The following is an 18,075-nucleotide window of genomic DNA, read 5'->3' on the forward strand; positions in this document are numbered from 1 at the left end:
TTTTCATAAACCTGTTGTTAAAAGACTAGAAGTGAGCCTTGAGCAAAATTTTGCTCATTACCGCACTCCAATACCAGCGCTGCTTAAGTCAGCGGTGAGCTGGTCGTACGTGCTCGTGGACGATTTCCCCATAGGAATCAACAGGGAGAGCCGGCTGAAAAAAAAGTCTAACACCTGCAAAAAAGCAGCGTAAAACTCCTTAACGCAGCTCCATTGATTCCTATGGGGGGAAAAAAAAATTATGTTTACACCCAACCCCCTAACATGAACCCCGAGTCTAAACACCCCTAATCTTACACTTATTAACCCATAATCTGCCGCCCAGACATCTACATTATATTTATTAACCCCTAATCTGCCGCCTCCAATGTCGCTGCCACTTACCTACACTTATTAACCCCTAATCTGCCGGCCCCAACGTCGCCGCCACTATAATAAGCATGTTAACCCCTAAACCTCCGCACTCCCGCCTCGCAAACATTAGTTAAATATTATTAACCCCTAATCTGCCGTCCCTAACATCGCCGCCACCTACCTACATTTATTAACCCTTAATATGCCGCCCTCAACGTCGCCGCCACTATATTAAAGTTATTAACCCCCTAAGCCTAAGTCTAACCCTAAACCCCCTAACAAATATAATTTAAATAAATCTAAATAAATATTACTATCATTCTATCATAAACTAAATTATTCCTATTTAAAACTAAATACTTACCTGTAAAATAAACCCTAAGATAGCTACAATATAACTAATAGTTACATTGTAGCTATTTTAGGATTTATTTTTATTTTACAGGCAAGTTTGTATTTATTTTAACTAGGTAGGTTATTAAATAGTTATTAACTATTTAATAACTAACTAGCTAAAATAAATACAAATTTACCTGTAAAATAAAACCTAACTTAAGTTACACTAACACCTAACACTACACTATAATTAAATAAATTAACTAAATTAAATACAATTACCTACATTAAATTAAATTAGCTAAAGCACAAATAAAAAACAAAATTACAGAACATAATAAACAAATTACAGACATTTAAACTAATTACACCTAATCTAATAGCCCTATTACAATAACCCCCCCCCAAAAAAAAACAAAAAAAACCCTAGCCTAAACTAAACTACCAAAAGCCCTTATAAAGGGCCTTTTGCGGAGCATTGCCCCAAAGAAATCAGCACTTTTACCTGTAAAAAAAAAATACAAACAACCCCCCCAACAGTAAAACCCACCACCCACACAACCAGCCCCCCAAATAAAATACTAGCTAAAAAAACCTAAGCTCCCCATTGCCCTGAAAAGGGCATTTGGATGGGCATTGTCCTTAAAAGGGCAGTTAGTTAATCTAAAAAAACATAATTTGCTAACCTGATAAATTTATTTCTCTTGTGATGTATTGAGTCCACGGATTCATCCACACTTGTGGGATATTCTTCCCTACAGGAAGTGGCAAAGAGAGCACCCACAGCAGAGCTGTCTATAAAGCTCCTCGCTTAGCTCCACCCCCCAGTCATTCGACCGAAGGCTAGGAAGAAAAAGGAGAAACTATAGGGTGCAGTGGTGACTGAAGTTTTTTAAATAAAAATATACTGCCTGTCTTAATAAACAGGGCGGGCCGTGGACTCGATACATCACAAGAGAAATAAATTTATCAGGCAAGCATAAATTCTGTTTTCTCTTGTAAGATGTATCGAGTCCACAAATTCATCCATACTTGTGGGATACCAATACCAAAGCTTTAGGACACGGATGAAGGGAGGGACAAGACAGGGACCTTAAACGGAAGGCACCACTGCTTGTAGAATCTTTCTCCCAAAAATAGCCTCCGAAGAAGCAAAAGTATCGAATTTGTAAAATTTGGAAAAAGTATGAAGCGCCGCCTTACAAATCTGTTCAACAGAAGCCTCATTTTTAAAAGCCCATGTGGAAGCCACTGCTCTAGTAGAATGAGCAGTAATTCTTTCAGGAGGCTGCTGTCCAGCAGTCTCATAAGCCAAACAGATTATGCTTTTCAGCCAAAAGGAAAGAGAGGTAGCCGTAGCCTTTTGACCTCTCCGTTTACCAGAATAAACAACAAACAATGAAGATGTTTGACGGAAATCTTTAGTTGCTTGTAAGAAGAACTTTAAAGGATGAACCACATCAAGTGTGCAACAGACATTCCTTCTTTGAGGAAGGATTAGGACACAGTGAAGGAACAACAATCTCCTGATTGATATTCCTATTAGAAACAACCTTAGGAAGAAACCCAGGTTTGGTACGCAAAACCACCTTATCTGCATGGAAAACAAGGTAAGGTGAATCACACTGTAAAGCAGATAACTCAGAAACTCTTCGAGCCGAAGAGATAGCTACTAAAAACAAAACTTTCCAAGATAGAAGCTTAATATCTATGGAATGCATAGATTCAAACGGAACGCCTTGAAGAACTTTAAAAACTAAGTTTAGGCTCCATGGTGGAGCAACAGGTTTAAATACAGGCTTGATCCTGACCAAGGCCTGACTAAAAGCTTTAACGTCTGGGACATCTGCCAGACGTTTGTGTAAAAGAATAGACAAAGCAGATATTTATCCTTTTAACGAACTAGCTGATAATCCCTTCTCCAATCCTTCTTGGAGAAAAGACAATATTCTAGGAATCCTAATCTTACTCCATGAGTAACCCTTGGATTCACACCAATGAAAATATTTGCGCCAAATCTTATGATAAATCTTCCTGGTGACAGGCTTTCTAGCTTGAATCAGGGTATCAATGACCGACTCAGAGAAACCACGCTTTGATAGAATCAGGCATTCAATCTCCAAGCAGTCAGGCACAGAGAAATTAGATTTGGATGCATGAATGGACCTTGAATTAGAAGGTCCTGCCTCATTGGCAGAGACCACTGTGGAACTGATGACATGTCCACTAGGTCTGCATACCAAGTCCTGCGTGGCCATGCAGGTGCTATCAGAATCACCGAAGCCCTCTCCTGCTTGATTCTGGCAACCAGATGTGGAAGGAGAGGAAACGGTGGAAATACATAGGCCAGATTGAAGGACCAGGCTACTGCTAGAGCATCTATCAGTATCGCCTGGGGATCCCGGGATCTGGACCCGTAACGAGGAAGTTTGGCATTCTGTCGGGACACCATCAGATCCAATTCTGGTGTGCCCCATAGCTGAGTCAGCTGGGCAAATACCTCCGGATGGAGCTCCCACTCCCTCGGATGAAAAGTCTCTACTCCTGGGATATGGATTGCTGAGAGATGGCAAGAGTGATCCTCCACCCATCGGATTATTTTGGTCACCTCCATCATCGCTAGAGAACTCCATGTTCCTCCTTGATGATTGATATAAGCTACAGTCGTGATGTTGTCCGACTGAAATCTGATGAATTTGGCCGCAGCAAGCTGAGGCCACGCCTGAAGCGCATTGCATATCGCTCTCTGTTCTAGAATGTTTATCGGGAGGAGAGTTTCCTCCTGAGACCATAAGCCCTGTGCTTTCAGGGAGTTCCAGACTGCACCCCAGCCTAGTAGGCTGGCATCTGTCGTTACTATGAGCCACTCTGGCCTGCGGAAACACATTCCCTGAGACAGGTGGTCCTGAGGCAACCACCAGAGAAGAGAATCTCTGGTCTCCTGGTCCAGATTTATTTGAGGAGATAAATCTGCATAATCCCCATTCCACTGTTTGAGCATGCATAGTTGCAGTGGTCTGAGGTGTAGGCGGGCAAAAGGAACTATGTCCATTGCCGCTACCATGAGTCTGATTACCTCCATGCACTGAGCCACTGATGGCCAAGGAATGGAATGAAGAGCTCGGCAAGTGGTTAAGAGTTTTGATTTTCTGACCTCCGTCAGAAATATTTTCATTTCTAACGAGTCTATGAGAGTCCCTAGGAAGGAAACTCTTGTGAGAGGGAAGAGAGAACTCTTTTTTTATGTTCACCTTCCACCCGTGAGATCTCAGAAAAGCCAACACAATGTCCGTGTGAGACTTGGCTAATTGGAAAGTTGACGCCTGAATTAAGATGTCGTCTAGATAAGGCGCCACTGCTATGCCCCACGGCCTTAGTACCGCCAAAAGGGACCCTAGCACTTTTTGTGAAAATTCTGGGAGCCGTGGCCAACCCGAAGGGAAGGGCCACAAACTGGAAATGCCTGTTCAGAAAGGCAAATCTGAGGAATTGATAATGATCTCTGTGAATAGGGATGTGTAGATACGCATCCTGTAAGTCCACGGTAGTCATATATTGACCCTCCTGGATCATTGGTAGAATGGTCTGAATAGTCTCCATCTTGAATGATGGTACTCTTAGGAATTTGTTTAGAATTTTGAGATCCAAGATTGGTCTGAAAGTTCCCTCTTTTTTGGGAACCACAAACAGGTTTGAGTAAAACCCTAGCCCTTGTTCCTCTTTTGGAATTGGGCGGATCACTCCCATGGTATGTAGGTCTTCTACACAGCGTAAGAACGCCTCTATCTTTGTCTGGTTTGCAGACAATTGAGAAATGTGAAATCTCCCCCATGGGGGGGGAGTCTTTGAAGTCCAGAAGATATCCCTGGGACACAATTTCTAAAGCCCAGGAATCGTGAACATCTCTCGCCAAAGCCTGAGCGAAGAGAGAGAGTCTGCCCCCTACTAGATCCGGTCCCGGATCGGGAGCTACCCCTTCATGCTGTCTTAGTGGCAGCTGCAGGCTTCTTGGCCTGTTTACCCTTGTTCCAAGCCTGGTTAGGTCTTCCTGAGGGAGGGCATGGCCTTTCCCTCCAGTGATATCTGAAATAATCTCTTTCAGTTCAGGCCCGAATAGGGTTTTTCCTTTGAAAGGGATGTTCAAAAGTTTCGATTTTGATGACACATCCGCAGACCAGGACTTAAGCCATAACGCTCTGCGTGCTAAAATGGGAAAACCTGAATTCTTTGCCGCTAATTTAGCCAGTTGGAAAGCGGCATCTGTAATGAAAGAATTAGCCAACTTAAGGGCCTTAATTCTGTCCATAATCTCCTCTAATGGATTCTCCATTTGAAGAGCCTCTTCTAGAGCCTCAAACCAGAAAGCAGCTGCAGTAGTTACAGGAACAATGCACGCAATAGGTTGGAGAAAAAAACCTTGATAAACAAAAATTTTCTTCAGGAGACCCTCTAATTTTTTATCCATAGGATCTTTGAAAGCACAACTGTCTTCGATAAGTATAGTTGTACGCTTAGACAGAGTAGAAATAGCTCCCTCCACCTTAGGAACTGTCTGCCACGAGTCCCGCATGGTGTCAGATATGGGAAACATTTTCTTAAAAACAGGAGGGGAAGCGAACGGAATACCTGGTCTATCCCACTCCTTAGTAACAATATTCACAATCCTCTTAGGGACTGGAAAAACATCAGTGTAAACAGGAAATATTTGTCCATTTTACACAATTTCTCTGGGACCACTATAGGGTCACAATCATCTAGAGTCGCTAATACCTCCCTGAGCAATAAGCAGAGGTGTTCAAGCTTAAATTTAAAGGCCGTCATATCAGAATCTGTCTAAGGGAGCGTATTTCCTGAATCAGAAATTTCTCCCTCAGATAACAAATCCCTTATCCCTACCTCAGAACATTGTGAGGGTATATCAGATATGGCTACTAAAGCGTCAGACGGCTCAGCATTTGTTCTTAACCCAGAGCTGTCACGCTTTCCTTGCAAACCAGGCAGTTTAGATAAAACCTCAGTGAAGGTTGTATTCATAACTGTGGCCATGTCTTGTAAAGTAAATGAATTTGATGCACTAGAGGTACTTGGCGTCACTTGTGCGGGCGTTACTGGTTGTGACACTTGGGGAGAGCTAGATGGCAAACCCTCATTCCCTTCTGTCTGAGAATCATCTATGGCATTATTTTTAAGTGCTAAAATATGCTCTTTAAAATTTATAGACATATCAGTGCAAGTGGGACACATTCTAAGAAGGGGTTCCACAATGGCTTCTAAACACATTGAACAAGGATTTTCCATGATGTCAGACATGTTAAACAGGCTAGTAATGCAACAAGCAAGCTTGGAGAACACATTATTCAATGAAAAACAACACTTTAAAAAAAACGGTACTGTGCCTTTAAGAGAAAAAAACATGTACACTTTCTGCAAAACTGCTTAAAAATATCACAAATCTGGGGGCGGAGCTGCGCCGTGCAGGGACATGGACGCACATTAGCAGTGCTCCGTAAATGCCTGGGCTCTCAGTCATCATTTAACAAGTAGGAGCCGAAATTTATGTTTTAAAATACTCAGACAAGGATTAATATAACTACATCTACACTCCGCATCGAACAGAAAGACCATTAGAGCGGAGGGACTCTCGCACACAGAAGGACCTGAGGGGTCGGGGCGCCGCCATCTTGCGCTGCACATGGGACGTTCAGAGTCGGGTAAGGCAAAAGAGGTGTCCCACAATAAGAGGTGCTAACGGGAGAAGCTGTAGGCACATTTAACACCCTGAGATCACCCTAAAAGACAGCTGCACAACACTCTATAGGGCGGACCTACCGCCACAGCATTTGTTACTCCCGACTTGTGGCGCAGGCCTGTGTTACTTCCCTGAATTAGGCAGATGCTGGTGGGCGGTGAGGTGCTCGCTTCTGACCTGTGACTCGCTGAGGAGACGGAGGGCTGAGTTACAAGCGGCTATCTATTTAGCTCCGAGTAGCCGCACAGCACACCTCCATAACTGCGGTCTCCCACGTGACCTCACTAGTCCTAATCATAACAAGGCCATAACGCTAACAGACATAATAGTCTGTCACCAGCTCACCACGCTACCCCAGATACATCTAGGAAAAGGGAAGAAGGACAAAGTAAAGGGGAAATAAATAAAAGGCAACACAGAACTGATCCCTTCCAGCCCCTACTATAACTACCGGACCTGATCTCAAACTTTATTAACATAAGGAAATCACAACAGTTCTCCCATAAATTTAGAATTGGCCACTCTGCTATGGCGGCTAGAAAGGGCCCCAAATAGGACAAACATACCAAGCTTTCTAACCCGGTACCCTCTGTGTCTTCTTTTTTTCAAATTACTGATACACCTACTACAGAACAGTTATCCACAACCACTGTGGAGATGGAACCACACTTTGACGCTGAAACTAATAAAAAGAACCCGCTACATGCCCTACAATCTCAAATAGCGGAGCTACCCTCTAAAACAGACATCAAGTCCCTTAAGTCCTTTATTAAAGAAGAATTGAGAGACCTCAAGAAAGATCTCAATGAAATGGGCTCTAGAATAGATTATTTGGAAGAGGGCCAAGACACTTTGAACAATCTAGTAAGCACCAATATGCAACAAATTTCAATTCAAGATTCTATGCTACAAAGCCTACATGATAAAATTGAGGACTTGGATAACAGGGGGAGACGGAACAATCTCAGAATTCGAGGAATCCCAGAAGATATCCCACAAGACCAACTGAGATCCTATGTGTCAGACCTATTCCAACATATTTCCCCTCGATCTCCGCACCTTTCCACTGAGGATATAGAGAGGATACATAGAGCTCTGAGACCACTACCAAAACCACCCGCTCCCCCAAGAGATGTTATCATGCGTTTCTTGAAATATACCTTTAAGGAAGAAATATGGCAAGCTGCAAGATCAAGACACGCTATTTCATTCCGTGGACATAGTATACAGATCTTCCAGGACCTCAGCCCACAAACCATACAACGCCGAAAAGAAGTCAGATTTATCACTAATACCCTACGTGAGAACAATATAAGATACCGGTGGGGCTTTCCATTCAGCCTAATAATAAATCATAATGGCTCTCAATTCATATACAAGAATTTTAGTGACCTGGACAATCTAGCTAAACATCTGAACATCCCTATTGTACCTCCACCTGACAGCACAATGGCAATTTCATCCTCTCAACTTTCCACTGAAACGACTAGACCTAAGGAACAGCGTCCTCAATGGAGCAAGGTCTTGCCAAAGAGGAGAAAAACAAACCCTGTACCATCTCCCGAACTACCATCGGATTGATAGTGGATTGCACACAGATCATCCCATGGGGATGGCTCCAGCCTCCCCTCAACAATAAAGGACAAAAAGTAAAGTAGGGTAAGAAGGCCCCTTATGTTTGCACCGGTATATGACCTGACATTAAGACACTTGGGGACCCATTGAACATTGACACTTAACCTAATATTTGTTTCATAACAACAACTTTATTCTAGTTATATTGTTTGGATTGTTTATTTAATATGGTTTACTGTTTGCTTTCCCACTTTAGGTGATCTTGGCTTATTTGGGAATTTTTCCTAGACAAATAATTGAGTTCCATTTAACAAGAACATCCTTAACCTGGGGTGGTGTTTATCATCGGTCCCTAGGGGTTTACCTATGGGGGGATTGGCGAACATTGACACCCTCTCTAGTAGTATATGTTATAACAAGCTTAGTCTACCTGCAATGTTTAGATTGTTTAATCACTATGGTTTAATGTTTGCATTTGTCACTTTGTCGAAATGCTGTCTGTTCGAGAATTACCCTTAGACAAATCATAGAGTTTCATATGGTTGGAACCCCACCATCTGGGTTCAATATTTTAAACAGCTCCTATATGTTTTCCTCACCTACCAATAATATTTACATACTGAGAATATACCTCGGCATTGCTTTTCCCCCACTTATGGTGTATAACGAGAAAAATACACTTACTGGTAACACTGTTAAAAGTAAATGTTTAATTGTTTATCATTTATATGTTTTCATAATTTTTCTGCAGCGTCTCTCTGTGTCTCCGATGTTAACTACTTCTTACCCCAGCTACTATAAAATACATAGCTCCAGTCTTCATTGTATACTATACAACATACTTCACTATGTCTTCAGTCCCATTAGAAGTTAAAGTTATTTCCTATAACGTCAAAGGGCTTAATATTCCCCAAAAAAGGTCCATAGCACTCAGAGACTATTCAAAACTTAAAGGTAGTATAATCCTTCTACAGGAAACACATTTCAAGAGAGGTCGAGAACCACAGCAGTCTTTCAAGAGATTTGGGCAGGCTTTTTTTGCTTCAAATACTGCCAAAAGCAGGGGGGTGGGGATTCTCTTCCACAAAACCCTACCATTTATAGCAACATCGATTAGCAAAGATAAAGAGGGGAGGTATATTGTGGTCACAGGAAAACTGTTTAACAAACAAATCACAATAGCAAACATTTATGCCCCAAATAGCAACTCATCCCAATTCTTCAGGCACCTAAGCAACCGCCTTCTGGAAACAGCTAAAGGGAGCCTAATACTAGGAGGGGATTTTAACATTGCCCTGAACCCCACTCTTGATTGTTCCTCGGGAACATCGTCGGTCACTAATAAAACCTTAAATTCAATCAAACCAAATCTAACAAACCTAGCTATACACGACCCATGGCGCATTTTCCACCCAACCACAAAAGACTACACCTACTATTCTTTTCCCCATAGACTATACACTAGAATTAATTATATACTAACGGACGTTACTAGCCTAGCCTAGCCGTGGTCGGATCATGCCATAATTTGTTGCTCCCTTAGATGGCCCACCTCTCAAAGATTTGATAAAGTTTGAAAGCTTGAAGAAACATTATTAAAGGGCCCCATGATATGCGCACAACTCCCAAAATCTATAGAAGAATATTTTAGACTTAATAGTACTCCAGATGTTGGTGTACAAAGCATCTGGAATGCACATAAATGCGTTATAAGGGGGGAACTAATTGCTATGAAAGCGGCCAAAGTCAAACAACAACAAACATACCTGAAATCTTTATTAGAAGACCTTAACAAGCTTCAAGAAATCCATAAACAATTCCCAAATAATAGATCCCTCCAGGATAGCCTAGAACATAAAAGACAGCAACTAAATCAACATTTGGGCATAGATGCTAAGCGTAGGGCTTTATACCTCCAGAAGAGATTCTACGAGGGGGCTAACAAACAAGGGAAATTCCTGGCAAGACAACTTAAAAAAAGAACAAATAAACGTTACATACTACATATAACAGACGATTCAGGAAAACAATGGTTCTCCTCTCAGGACATGGCAAAAGCCTTCAAACACTATTACACTAAATTGTACAACTTAGAACGAGACCAACAAGGACCTGACATAAATGAAATACGGAATTATTTAGCACTTCTGCACCTACCTACTCTTACCACCGAACAACAAAGTGACTTAGACACACCTTTCTCTCTTGAGGAACTCAAATTAGCCATCAAATCACTTCCTACCGGAAAATCCCCTGGGCCGGACGGACTGGGAAACACATACTACACTAAATTTATAGAACTCCTAGCGCCTCACCTATTAGCCTATTTCCAAGAAATTGACAACAACACCTCCTTCCCCGCGCAGGCCTTACAGGCACACATAGCAATAATCCCTAAACCCAACAAATCCTCTAGCCATATAACGAACTATCGCCCAATCTCACTGTTAAATACAGATATCAAGCTCTATGCAAAACTCATAGCTAACAGGATGAACCGAATCCTACCATCCCTTATACACCAGGACCAGGTTGGCTTTGTCCCCAATAGGGAGGCAAAGGACAACACGGTCCGTAATCGACATCTACTCAGCTATGCTAAGGAGAGGGGTATCCCCTGTTTGGCTTTCTACCGATGCAGAAAAGGCCTTTGACCGGGTCAATTGGTCTTTCCTTAGAGCCACATTACACACATTTGGTATAGGAAAAGTTATGCTACATAGAATTTTTGCACTCTATCTAAATCCCAGCGCCCAAATCTCTGTTAATGGTGTTTTTTCAGACCCATTTTCTATCGCAAACGGGACTAGACAGGGATGCCCCCTTTCCCCAATTTTATTCACTTGTCTTATAGAGACCTTCGCCACCAAAATTAGAAACAACCCATACATACCAGGTATAACATTTAAAGAAGAATACAAATTATCATTGTTTGCCGACGATGTCCTCTTTTCCCTAACAACCCCAGAAAAAGCAATCCCCCACTTACTACAAGAACTAAAATTATTCCAAAACGACTCCAATTTCCTAATTAACCCTAACAAATCAGAGATTTTGGGAATTTCTCTTACCCCACAAATGGAGGGGCATATTAAAACCATCTGCCCATTTCGATGGTGTAGGGGCTCCCTGAAATATCTAGGAATACTACTAGCTGACAATCAGGAATCGGTATTTACATTAAACTATATCCCAATTAAAAATGCACTAGTATGAGACCTCTCTTCTTGGCTCTCCAAGAATTTGGCATGGTTGGGAAGAATACATACTATTAAGATGAATGCATTCCCTAGACTCCTATACGTCTTGCAAACACTCCCTATTCCCCTACCTCATAGTTACATCCCACAGATACAACGTATTTTTAGCTCTTTCATTTGGAATAGAAAACCCCCCAGAATAAGCAAACATATCATGTCACTTCCTACACTCTCGGGCGGGCTTGGAGTACCAAATGTAGAATCATACAGACAGTCTATTTTTCTCCAACGAATCCTAGACTGGAGATTACATACCCAACAAAAGAGGTGGGTGGTCTTAGAGGGGAACCTGAATCCTACTATAAACCTTAGTTCTATTTGCTGGCACCCGAATATCAAACATGTAATAAGATCAATTACTAACCCTATCACAGCCGAAACCATACAAGTATGGGAAGCGGCTAATAGATCAAACCAGCTCTTATCATCTAGACCTGGACCCCTAACCTCCTTAAACTATAATGATGAATTCTCTCTTGCGGAGCTGGTGACCTCCCCAACAGATACAGATATATACCAAATAATAAACAACTAACAGATTCTCTCACAGGAACAATTGAAAGAATTAAACATTCCTTGGGCGACCAATTGGTTCTCGTATAGGAGGGTTCATCACTACGTTACTACCCACAAACACACTCTTAATCTAATTCGCCCACTAACCAACCTCAAGAGATTGTTCGTGGCAACTCCTCCTCTCAAACACACCTTGTCTCATATTCACAAACTTTTTACACAGCCCCCTCCGGGACACATGCCACACTATGTCGAAATTTGGGAGAGGGAATTAGGTACAATCACCCCCCAGACTGCTGCTAATATTTTTCAAAATACAAAATCCTCCTCCACATCATCATCTATGTTAGAAATAAACTATAAACTGCTACACTGCTGGTATTTAACACCAAAACATTTGCATAGATTGTTCCCTAAGACTATCAGTAGCTGCTGGAGGTGCGGTCACGTAGGCAGTGGTATGGGCCACATGTGGTGGTGGTGTAATCAAATAAATCAGTACTGGAGAGTTGTAATTAAAGAAATTGAGGACATTCTTCAAACCCCCCCTTCCTCTCGACCCTTGGGTCTGGCTGTTAAATAAATCTATTAAACTCCCCAATAAAAACTATAAACCCCTTTTTAAAATCATGATTAATAGTGCAAGATTTTTAATTGCAAAAAATTGGAAGTCTAAAGAGGCCCCTTCTTTGAAAATGTGGAGATCTAAAGTTACTAACTTACTCGAATTAGAAGAATACAGCACGTATAAATCAGAAAATAGAGACCCGTTTATAGAATCACAGGCAACATGGGATCAATATCTAAGACAAACCACCCCCAGGATGCCAGATAGTTGAACCTAGATAAAATATACTGAACATGAGAAAGTTAAATAGTCCCTTCACATTTAACACGCTTAGGAACTTATACAGAATGTCCTAGACTGGAATTCATAACAAATTTTACATATATACAATTCTACGAAAGTGGCGGGGACACGGAGAAATGAGATGCTGCAATCATTACTGTTTACGGTTTAAAAATATGAAGAAAAGAATCCATATTGTAAAACTAATAACTTTTTATCAACAACTTTACAACTGATATGTTATTGACATGATTGACTTACTGTGTTGTATTGTTTTATAATTGTTTATGTTTGTTTTTCCTTTTCTGGACTCTTAATAAAAAGAAGTTGAAAAAAAAAAAAATATCACAAATCTTACTAATGTTTTACAGCATATGTAGCAAGCCTTAGTAAGGTTGCACCACTAGTAAGAATTAGATTAACCCCTTAGTTACTAAACCGGATTGACAAAAGTCTAAAAATCTGGAAATATACAGTCAGCACCTTGCCACAGCTCTGCTGTGGCGCCTACCTGCCCTTAGGGGTTGAAATTGGGGGAATAAAGCTTCGTTTTGGCTCCAAAACTGCTTCAGGACCCTCCTGTGTTGAAGCTTGCTATCCAGAAGTAAAAACAAATGCGCAACTAAGGCACGAAATTAGGCCCCGCCCACCTCATACACAATGTCTGAGGGACCTTAAATTAACACCTCAAGTGTTAAAAACATAGCCATGTGGTATAAAAACCTTCCAATATAAGTCAAATGAACCCCTAAATAAAAGTCCCAAAAAAACGTTTTTCTCAAATCTATCAAAAACGTCTGTTTAAAACCTATAAGTGTCAACCAGCAGTAACTTAGCCCTTATGCAAGCTTATAATACTACCCTAAGTGTCTGATTAAAGCTTACCCTTCCCCTCATGGGGACAATGTCAGCCCTTTTCTTGAAATATCCTGTTTTTCTAGAAAAATTGACTGAACATACTTCAGTGCAGTAGAGACTGCAAAACCGTTCCTCAGCTGAAGTTTCCTGTACTCTTCAGCCTCAGTGGGAACAGCAATGGATCTTAGTTACCAAATGCTAAGATAATTATCCTCCTTGCAGAAATCTTCATCCCTTTTCTGCCAGAGTGTAAATAGTACACACCGGTACCATTTAAAATAACAAACTTTTGCTTGAGAAAATAAAAACTAACATTTTTATCACCACACTCACTCTGCCCTTCCTATTACTTAGAGTAGGCAAAGAGAATGACTGGGGGGGTGGAGCTAAGGGAGGAGCTATATAGATCGCTCTGCTGTGGGTGCTCTCTTTGCCACTTCCTGTAGGGAAGGAGAATATCCCACAAGTATGGATGAATCCGTGGACTCGATACATCTTACAAGAGAAATAAAACCCAACCAACACACCCTTAAAAAACCTAACACTAACCCCCTGAAGATCGACTTACCGGGAGACGTCTTCATCCAAGCCAGGCGAAGTGGTCTTCCAGACGGGCAGAAGTTTTCATCCAAGCTGGGCAGAAGTCTTCATAGAGACGGTGCAGAGCGGGTCCATCTTCAAGATATCCGACGCGGAGCATCCTCTTCAATCAGCCAATAGGATTGAGCTTGCATTCTATTGGCTGTTCCAATCAGCCAATAGAATGTGAGCTCAATCCTATTGGCTGATTGCATCAGCCAATAGGATTTTTTCTACCTTAATTCCGATTGGAACTGCCCGGCTTGGATGAAGACTTCTGCCCGTCTGGATGACCACTTCGCCCGGCTTGGATGAAGACGTCTCCCGGTAAGTCGATCTTCAGGGGGTGTATTGGGTGGGTTTTATATTTTAGATTAGGGTTTGGGCGGCAAATAGGGTTGCCACCTCAGCCATGGTTTCCTGAACACTTATAAGTTACACATGCTGCAGGAGGAACATGTATTGTGTTTCTGAACAGCACTATTCATACTCCTCCCTGCAGACCATGCAGCATGTATAACTTATAAGTGTTCTGTATTTTAAGGGACGGGTGGCAACCCTAGCGGCAAAAGAGCTAACTGCCCTTTTAAGGGCAATGCCCATCCAAATGCCCTTTTCAGGGCAATGGGGAGCTTAGGTTTTTTTAGCTAGTATTTTATTTGGGGGGTTGGTTGTGTGGGTGGTGGGTTTTACTGTTGGGGGGTTGTTTGTAAAAAAAATTTACAGGTAAAAAAGAGTGGATTACTTTGGGGCAATGCCCAGCAAAAGGCCCTTTTAAGGGCTATTGGTAGTTTAGGCTAGGGTTTTTTTTTTATTTTGGGGGGCTTTTTGATTAGGTGTAATTAGTTTAAATTTCTGTAATTTGTTTATTATTTTCTGTAATTTAGTGTTTGTTTGTTTTTGTACTTTAGCTAATTTAATGTAATTTATTTAATTGTATTTAAATGTAGGGAATTTATTTAATTGTAGTGTAGTGTTAGGTGTTCGTGTAACTTAGGTTAGGTTTTATTTTACAGGTAAATTTGTATTTATTTTAGCTAGGTAGTTATTAAATAGTAACTATTCTACCTAGTTGAAATAAATACAAACTTGTAGCTATCTTAGGATTTATTTTATAGGTATTTAGTTTTAAATAGGAATAATTTATTTAATGATAGGAATATTTATTTAGATTTATTTAAATTATATTTAAGTAAGGGGGTGTTAGGTTTAGGGTTAGACTTAGGTTTAGGGGTTAATAACTTTAATATAATGGCAGCGACGTTGGGGGCGGCAGATTAGGGGTTAATAAATGTAGGTAGGTGGCGGTGATGTTAGGGACGGCAGATTAGGGGTTAATAATATTTAACTAATAAAAATAAATTAGTGACAGCACTACCTAAATACAAAAACCATAATAAACGTGCTCGTGCACGGGATAGAGTGTGGTCAATTTACTCAAAGCTAAATGTATAAATAACAAATCCCAGCACCTGAGACATAGGAACAAAATTTTCTTGAATTTCTTTATTGTTCAACAGATATATATTAAATATTTTTACCTTTTCACAATGATGAGAACACTAATGTTTGGGGTTTGTTAGAATAAGAGCAGACAAACATTAGTGTTCTTATCATTGTTAAAAGGTAAAAATATTTACTATATATCTGTTGAACAATAAAGAAATTCAAGAAAATGTTGTTCCTAAGTCTCAGGTGTTGGGATTTGTTATTTAAATATTTAACTAATGTTTGCAAGGTGGGGGTGCGGCGGTTTAGGGGTTAATATGTTTATTATAGTGGCAGCGACGCTGGGGTCGGCAGCTTAGTGGTTAAAAAGTGTAGGTAGGTTGCGGCAACATTGGGGGCAGCAGATTAGGGGTTAATAAATATAATGTAGGTGTCGGCGATGTTGGGGTCAGCAGATTAGGGGTTCATAAATAAAATGTAGGTGGCGGCGGTGTTCAGAGCGGCAGATTAGGGGTTAATAATTTTATTATAGTGTTTGTGATGCGGGAGGTTCTCGGTTTAGGGGTTAATAGGTAGTTTATGGGTGTTAGTGTACTTTTAGCACTTTAGTTATGAGTTTTATGCTACGGCGTTGTAGTGTAAAACTCATAACTACTGACTTTTAAATGCGTTAGGACTCTTGACGGTGTAGGGTGTACCGCTCACTTTTTGGCCTCCCAGGACAGACCCGTAATATCAGCGCTATGGAAGTCCCATAGAAAAAAAGACTTTACGAAGTTTACGTAAGTTGTTTTGCGGTAAGGCCAAAGAAGTGTACGGTGACCCTAAACCTTCAAGACTCGTAATAGCAGCGGGCGTAAAAAAGCAGCGTTAGGACCTCTTAATGCTGCTTTTTTACCCTAACGCACAACTTGTAATCTAGCCGAATATTATCATAAAAACAACATAATATGAGGAAGCTAAAATTTGTCATATCAAATTATCCTCATAATAACCATTAATAATACTTATTAAAAAGCTTTGTATATTACTAAAAAACAGTAAATAACTAACTAAGCATACACTTTAAACAATTATATCATCTATTACCAAAATATTAGAAATATTAGGGTCCAATATATAAATATATATTCAGAACAACAAGAACAAATATATAATTTTATATATATATATATATATATATATATATATATATATATATATATATATATATATATATATATATATATATATATATATATATATATATATATATATATATCCTCCATGTGTATCTGCACTCACAATCTCCTCCAGTCATCAACCAGGGTGCCAGGTCAGTAGTATTCACAGTATTTCAACATAGGACTGCACTCACTGGATTTTCAGCATAAAAATGTATTTATTGTTGTAACGTTTCGGAGTCCACAGACTCCTTCCTCAGACCAGAACAAACATGCAAGTGAACACAGTGACTTATATATACATTAAGCCCCACCCATCTACCAAAATGTGTGTGAATTGCGCCAAAACCGTGGTTGTCATGGTGATGGGCCCCTCTACCAAACACTATTGCCATACTACTAACATAATGAGATATAATGAACAGATATCCAAACATATCATTATAACAATGTGCATCCATGTAGTACAACAATTATGTTATCAAGCTGCAATAAGTTAAAAGTAATCTAGCATGAGATTCATGTTACAACGTCACATTAGCATAGGAGAAAACAAGTCACTATAACTTATCCATTATGTTTATCTAACCGGTTTCACATATGTATCCGTTAATATCATATCCATAGTTACGGTTATATCATAATCACATAGTCACATATTGCTTAAGCTAGCGCTGCACAGATCTAGAGAACCCTTAAAGATTGGATTTGGACGATCTATGCCACTAATATTATAACCGCACAATGTATGTCAAGTCTTTTTTAATAAACGTCAGATTGTCTTGAATCCTACCTTATACTAGATTGCCAGTTCTGTATCCTCAGTCCAATTTACTAAATGTGGCCAGCAAAGTTGTCAAATGTGTGGCTATAAAGATCCAAGCTGTACATAAAAGAGGCGCTGAGCAGAGAACTCCGGCGTCTGTAGTGTGATTCCTCAAACCGCATGGCTAATTAGCATATGCGGATGACGTCACTCGGTTTACGTGTGTGTGTGTGTGTGTGTGTAGTCATGGTAACCTTGGTGCGATCCCCCAATTCAAACACCAGAAAAACTGTCAAAGTGGTGTAAAAGAGTTTGTCAGATACTAATAAGTGGCCATGTTGCAGTAAGCTGTCCATATATGAGACACTAAATCGCATAATTTAGCATAAGAGAGGGGCCGTTTCAGATGTAAGGTGGCAGTATGTTTATGGACTACTCCGGTAGGAAATATTTTTTCTTAGTCACAACCCATACTGTATTGCTAGAGTGTGTTGTATCCTGTTCAGCTACTGGGGAATAAATGCAAAGGAAGTAGAAACCATCCCTTACCGAGTTATAGCAGCTGTTATAGCAGCCGGATTATACAGGGAAACAAACACCATGAAAAATACAATAGAAGC

The 18,075-nt window shown here is 40.4% G+C and overlaps 1 protein-coding gene across 1 annotated transcript in view; it reads right to left on the reverse strand.

Annotated features, from left to right (window-relative positions):
• The window catches only part of RNGTT (RNA guanylyltransferase and 5'-phosphatase), a 1,295,116-nt gene that overhangs the window by 1,208,638 nt on the left and 68,403 nt on the right, over nucleotides 1-18,075 (reverse strand). The window lies entirely within an intron of this gene.

Source organism: Bombina bombina, chromosome 4, assembly GCF_027579735.1.
Source record: "Bombina bombina isolate aBomBom1 chromosome 4, aBomBom1.pri, whole genome shotgun sequence".
Lineage (NCBI taxonomy): Eukaryota > Metazoa > Chordata > Amphibia > Anura > Bombinatoridae > Bombina > Bombina bombina.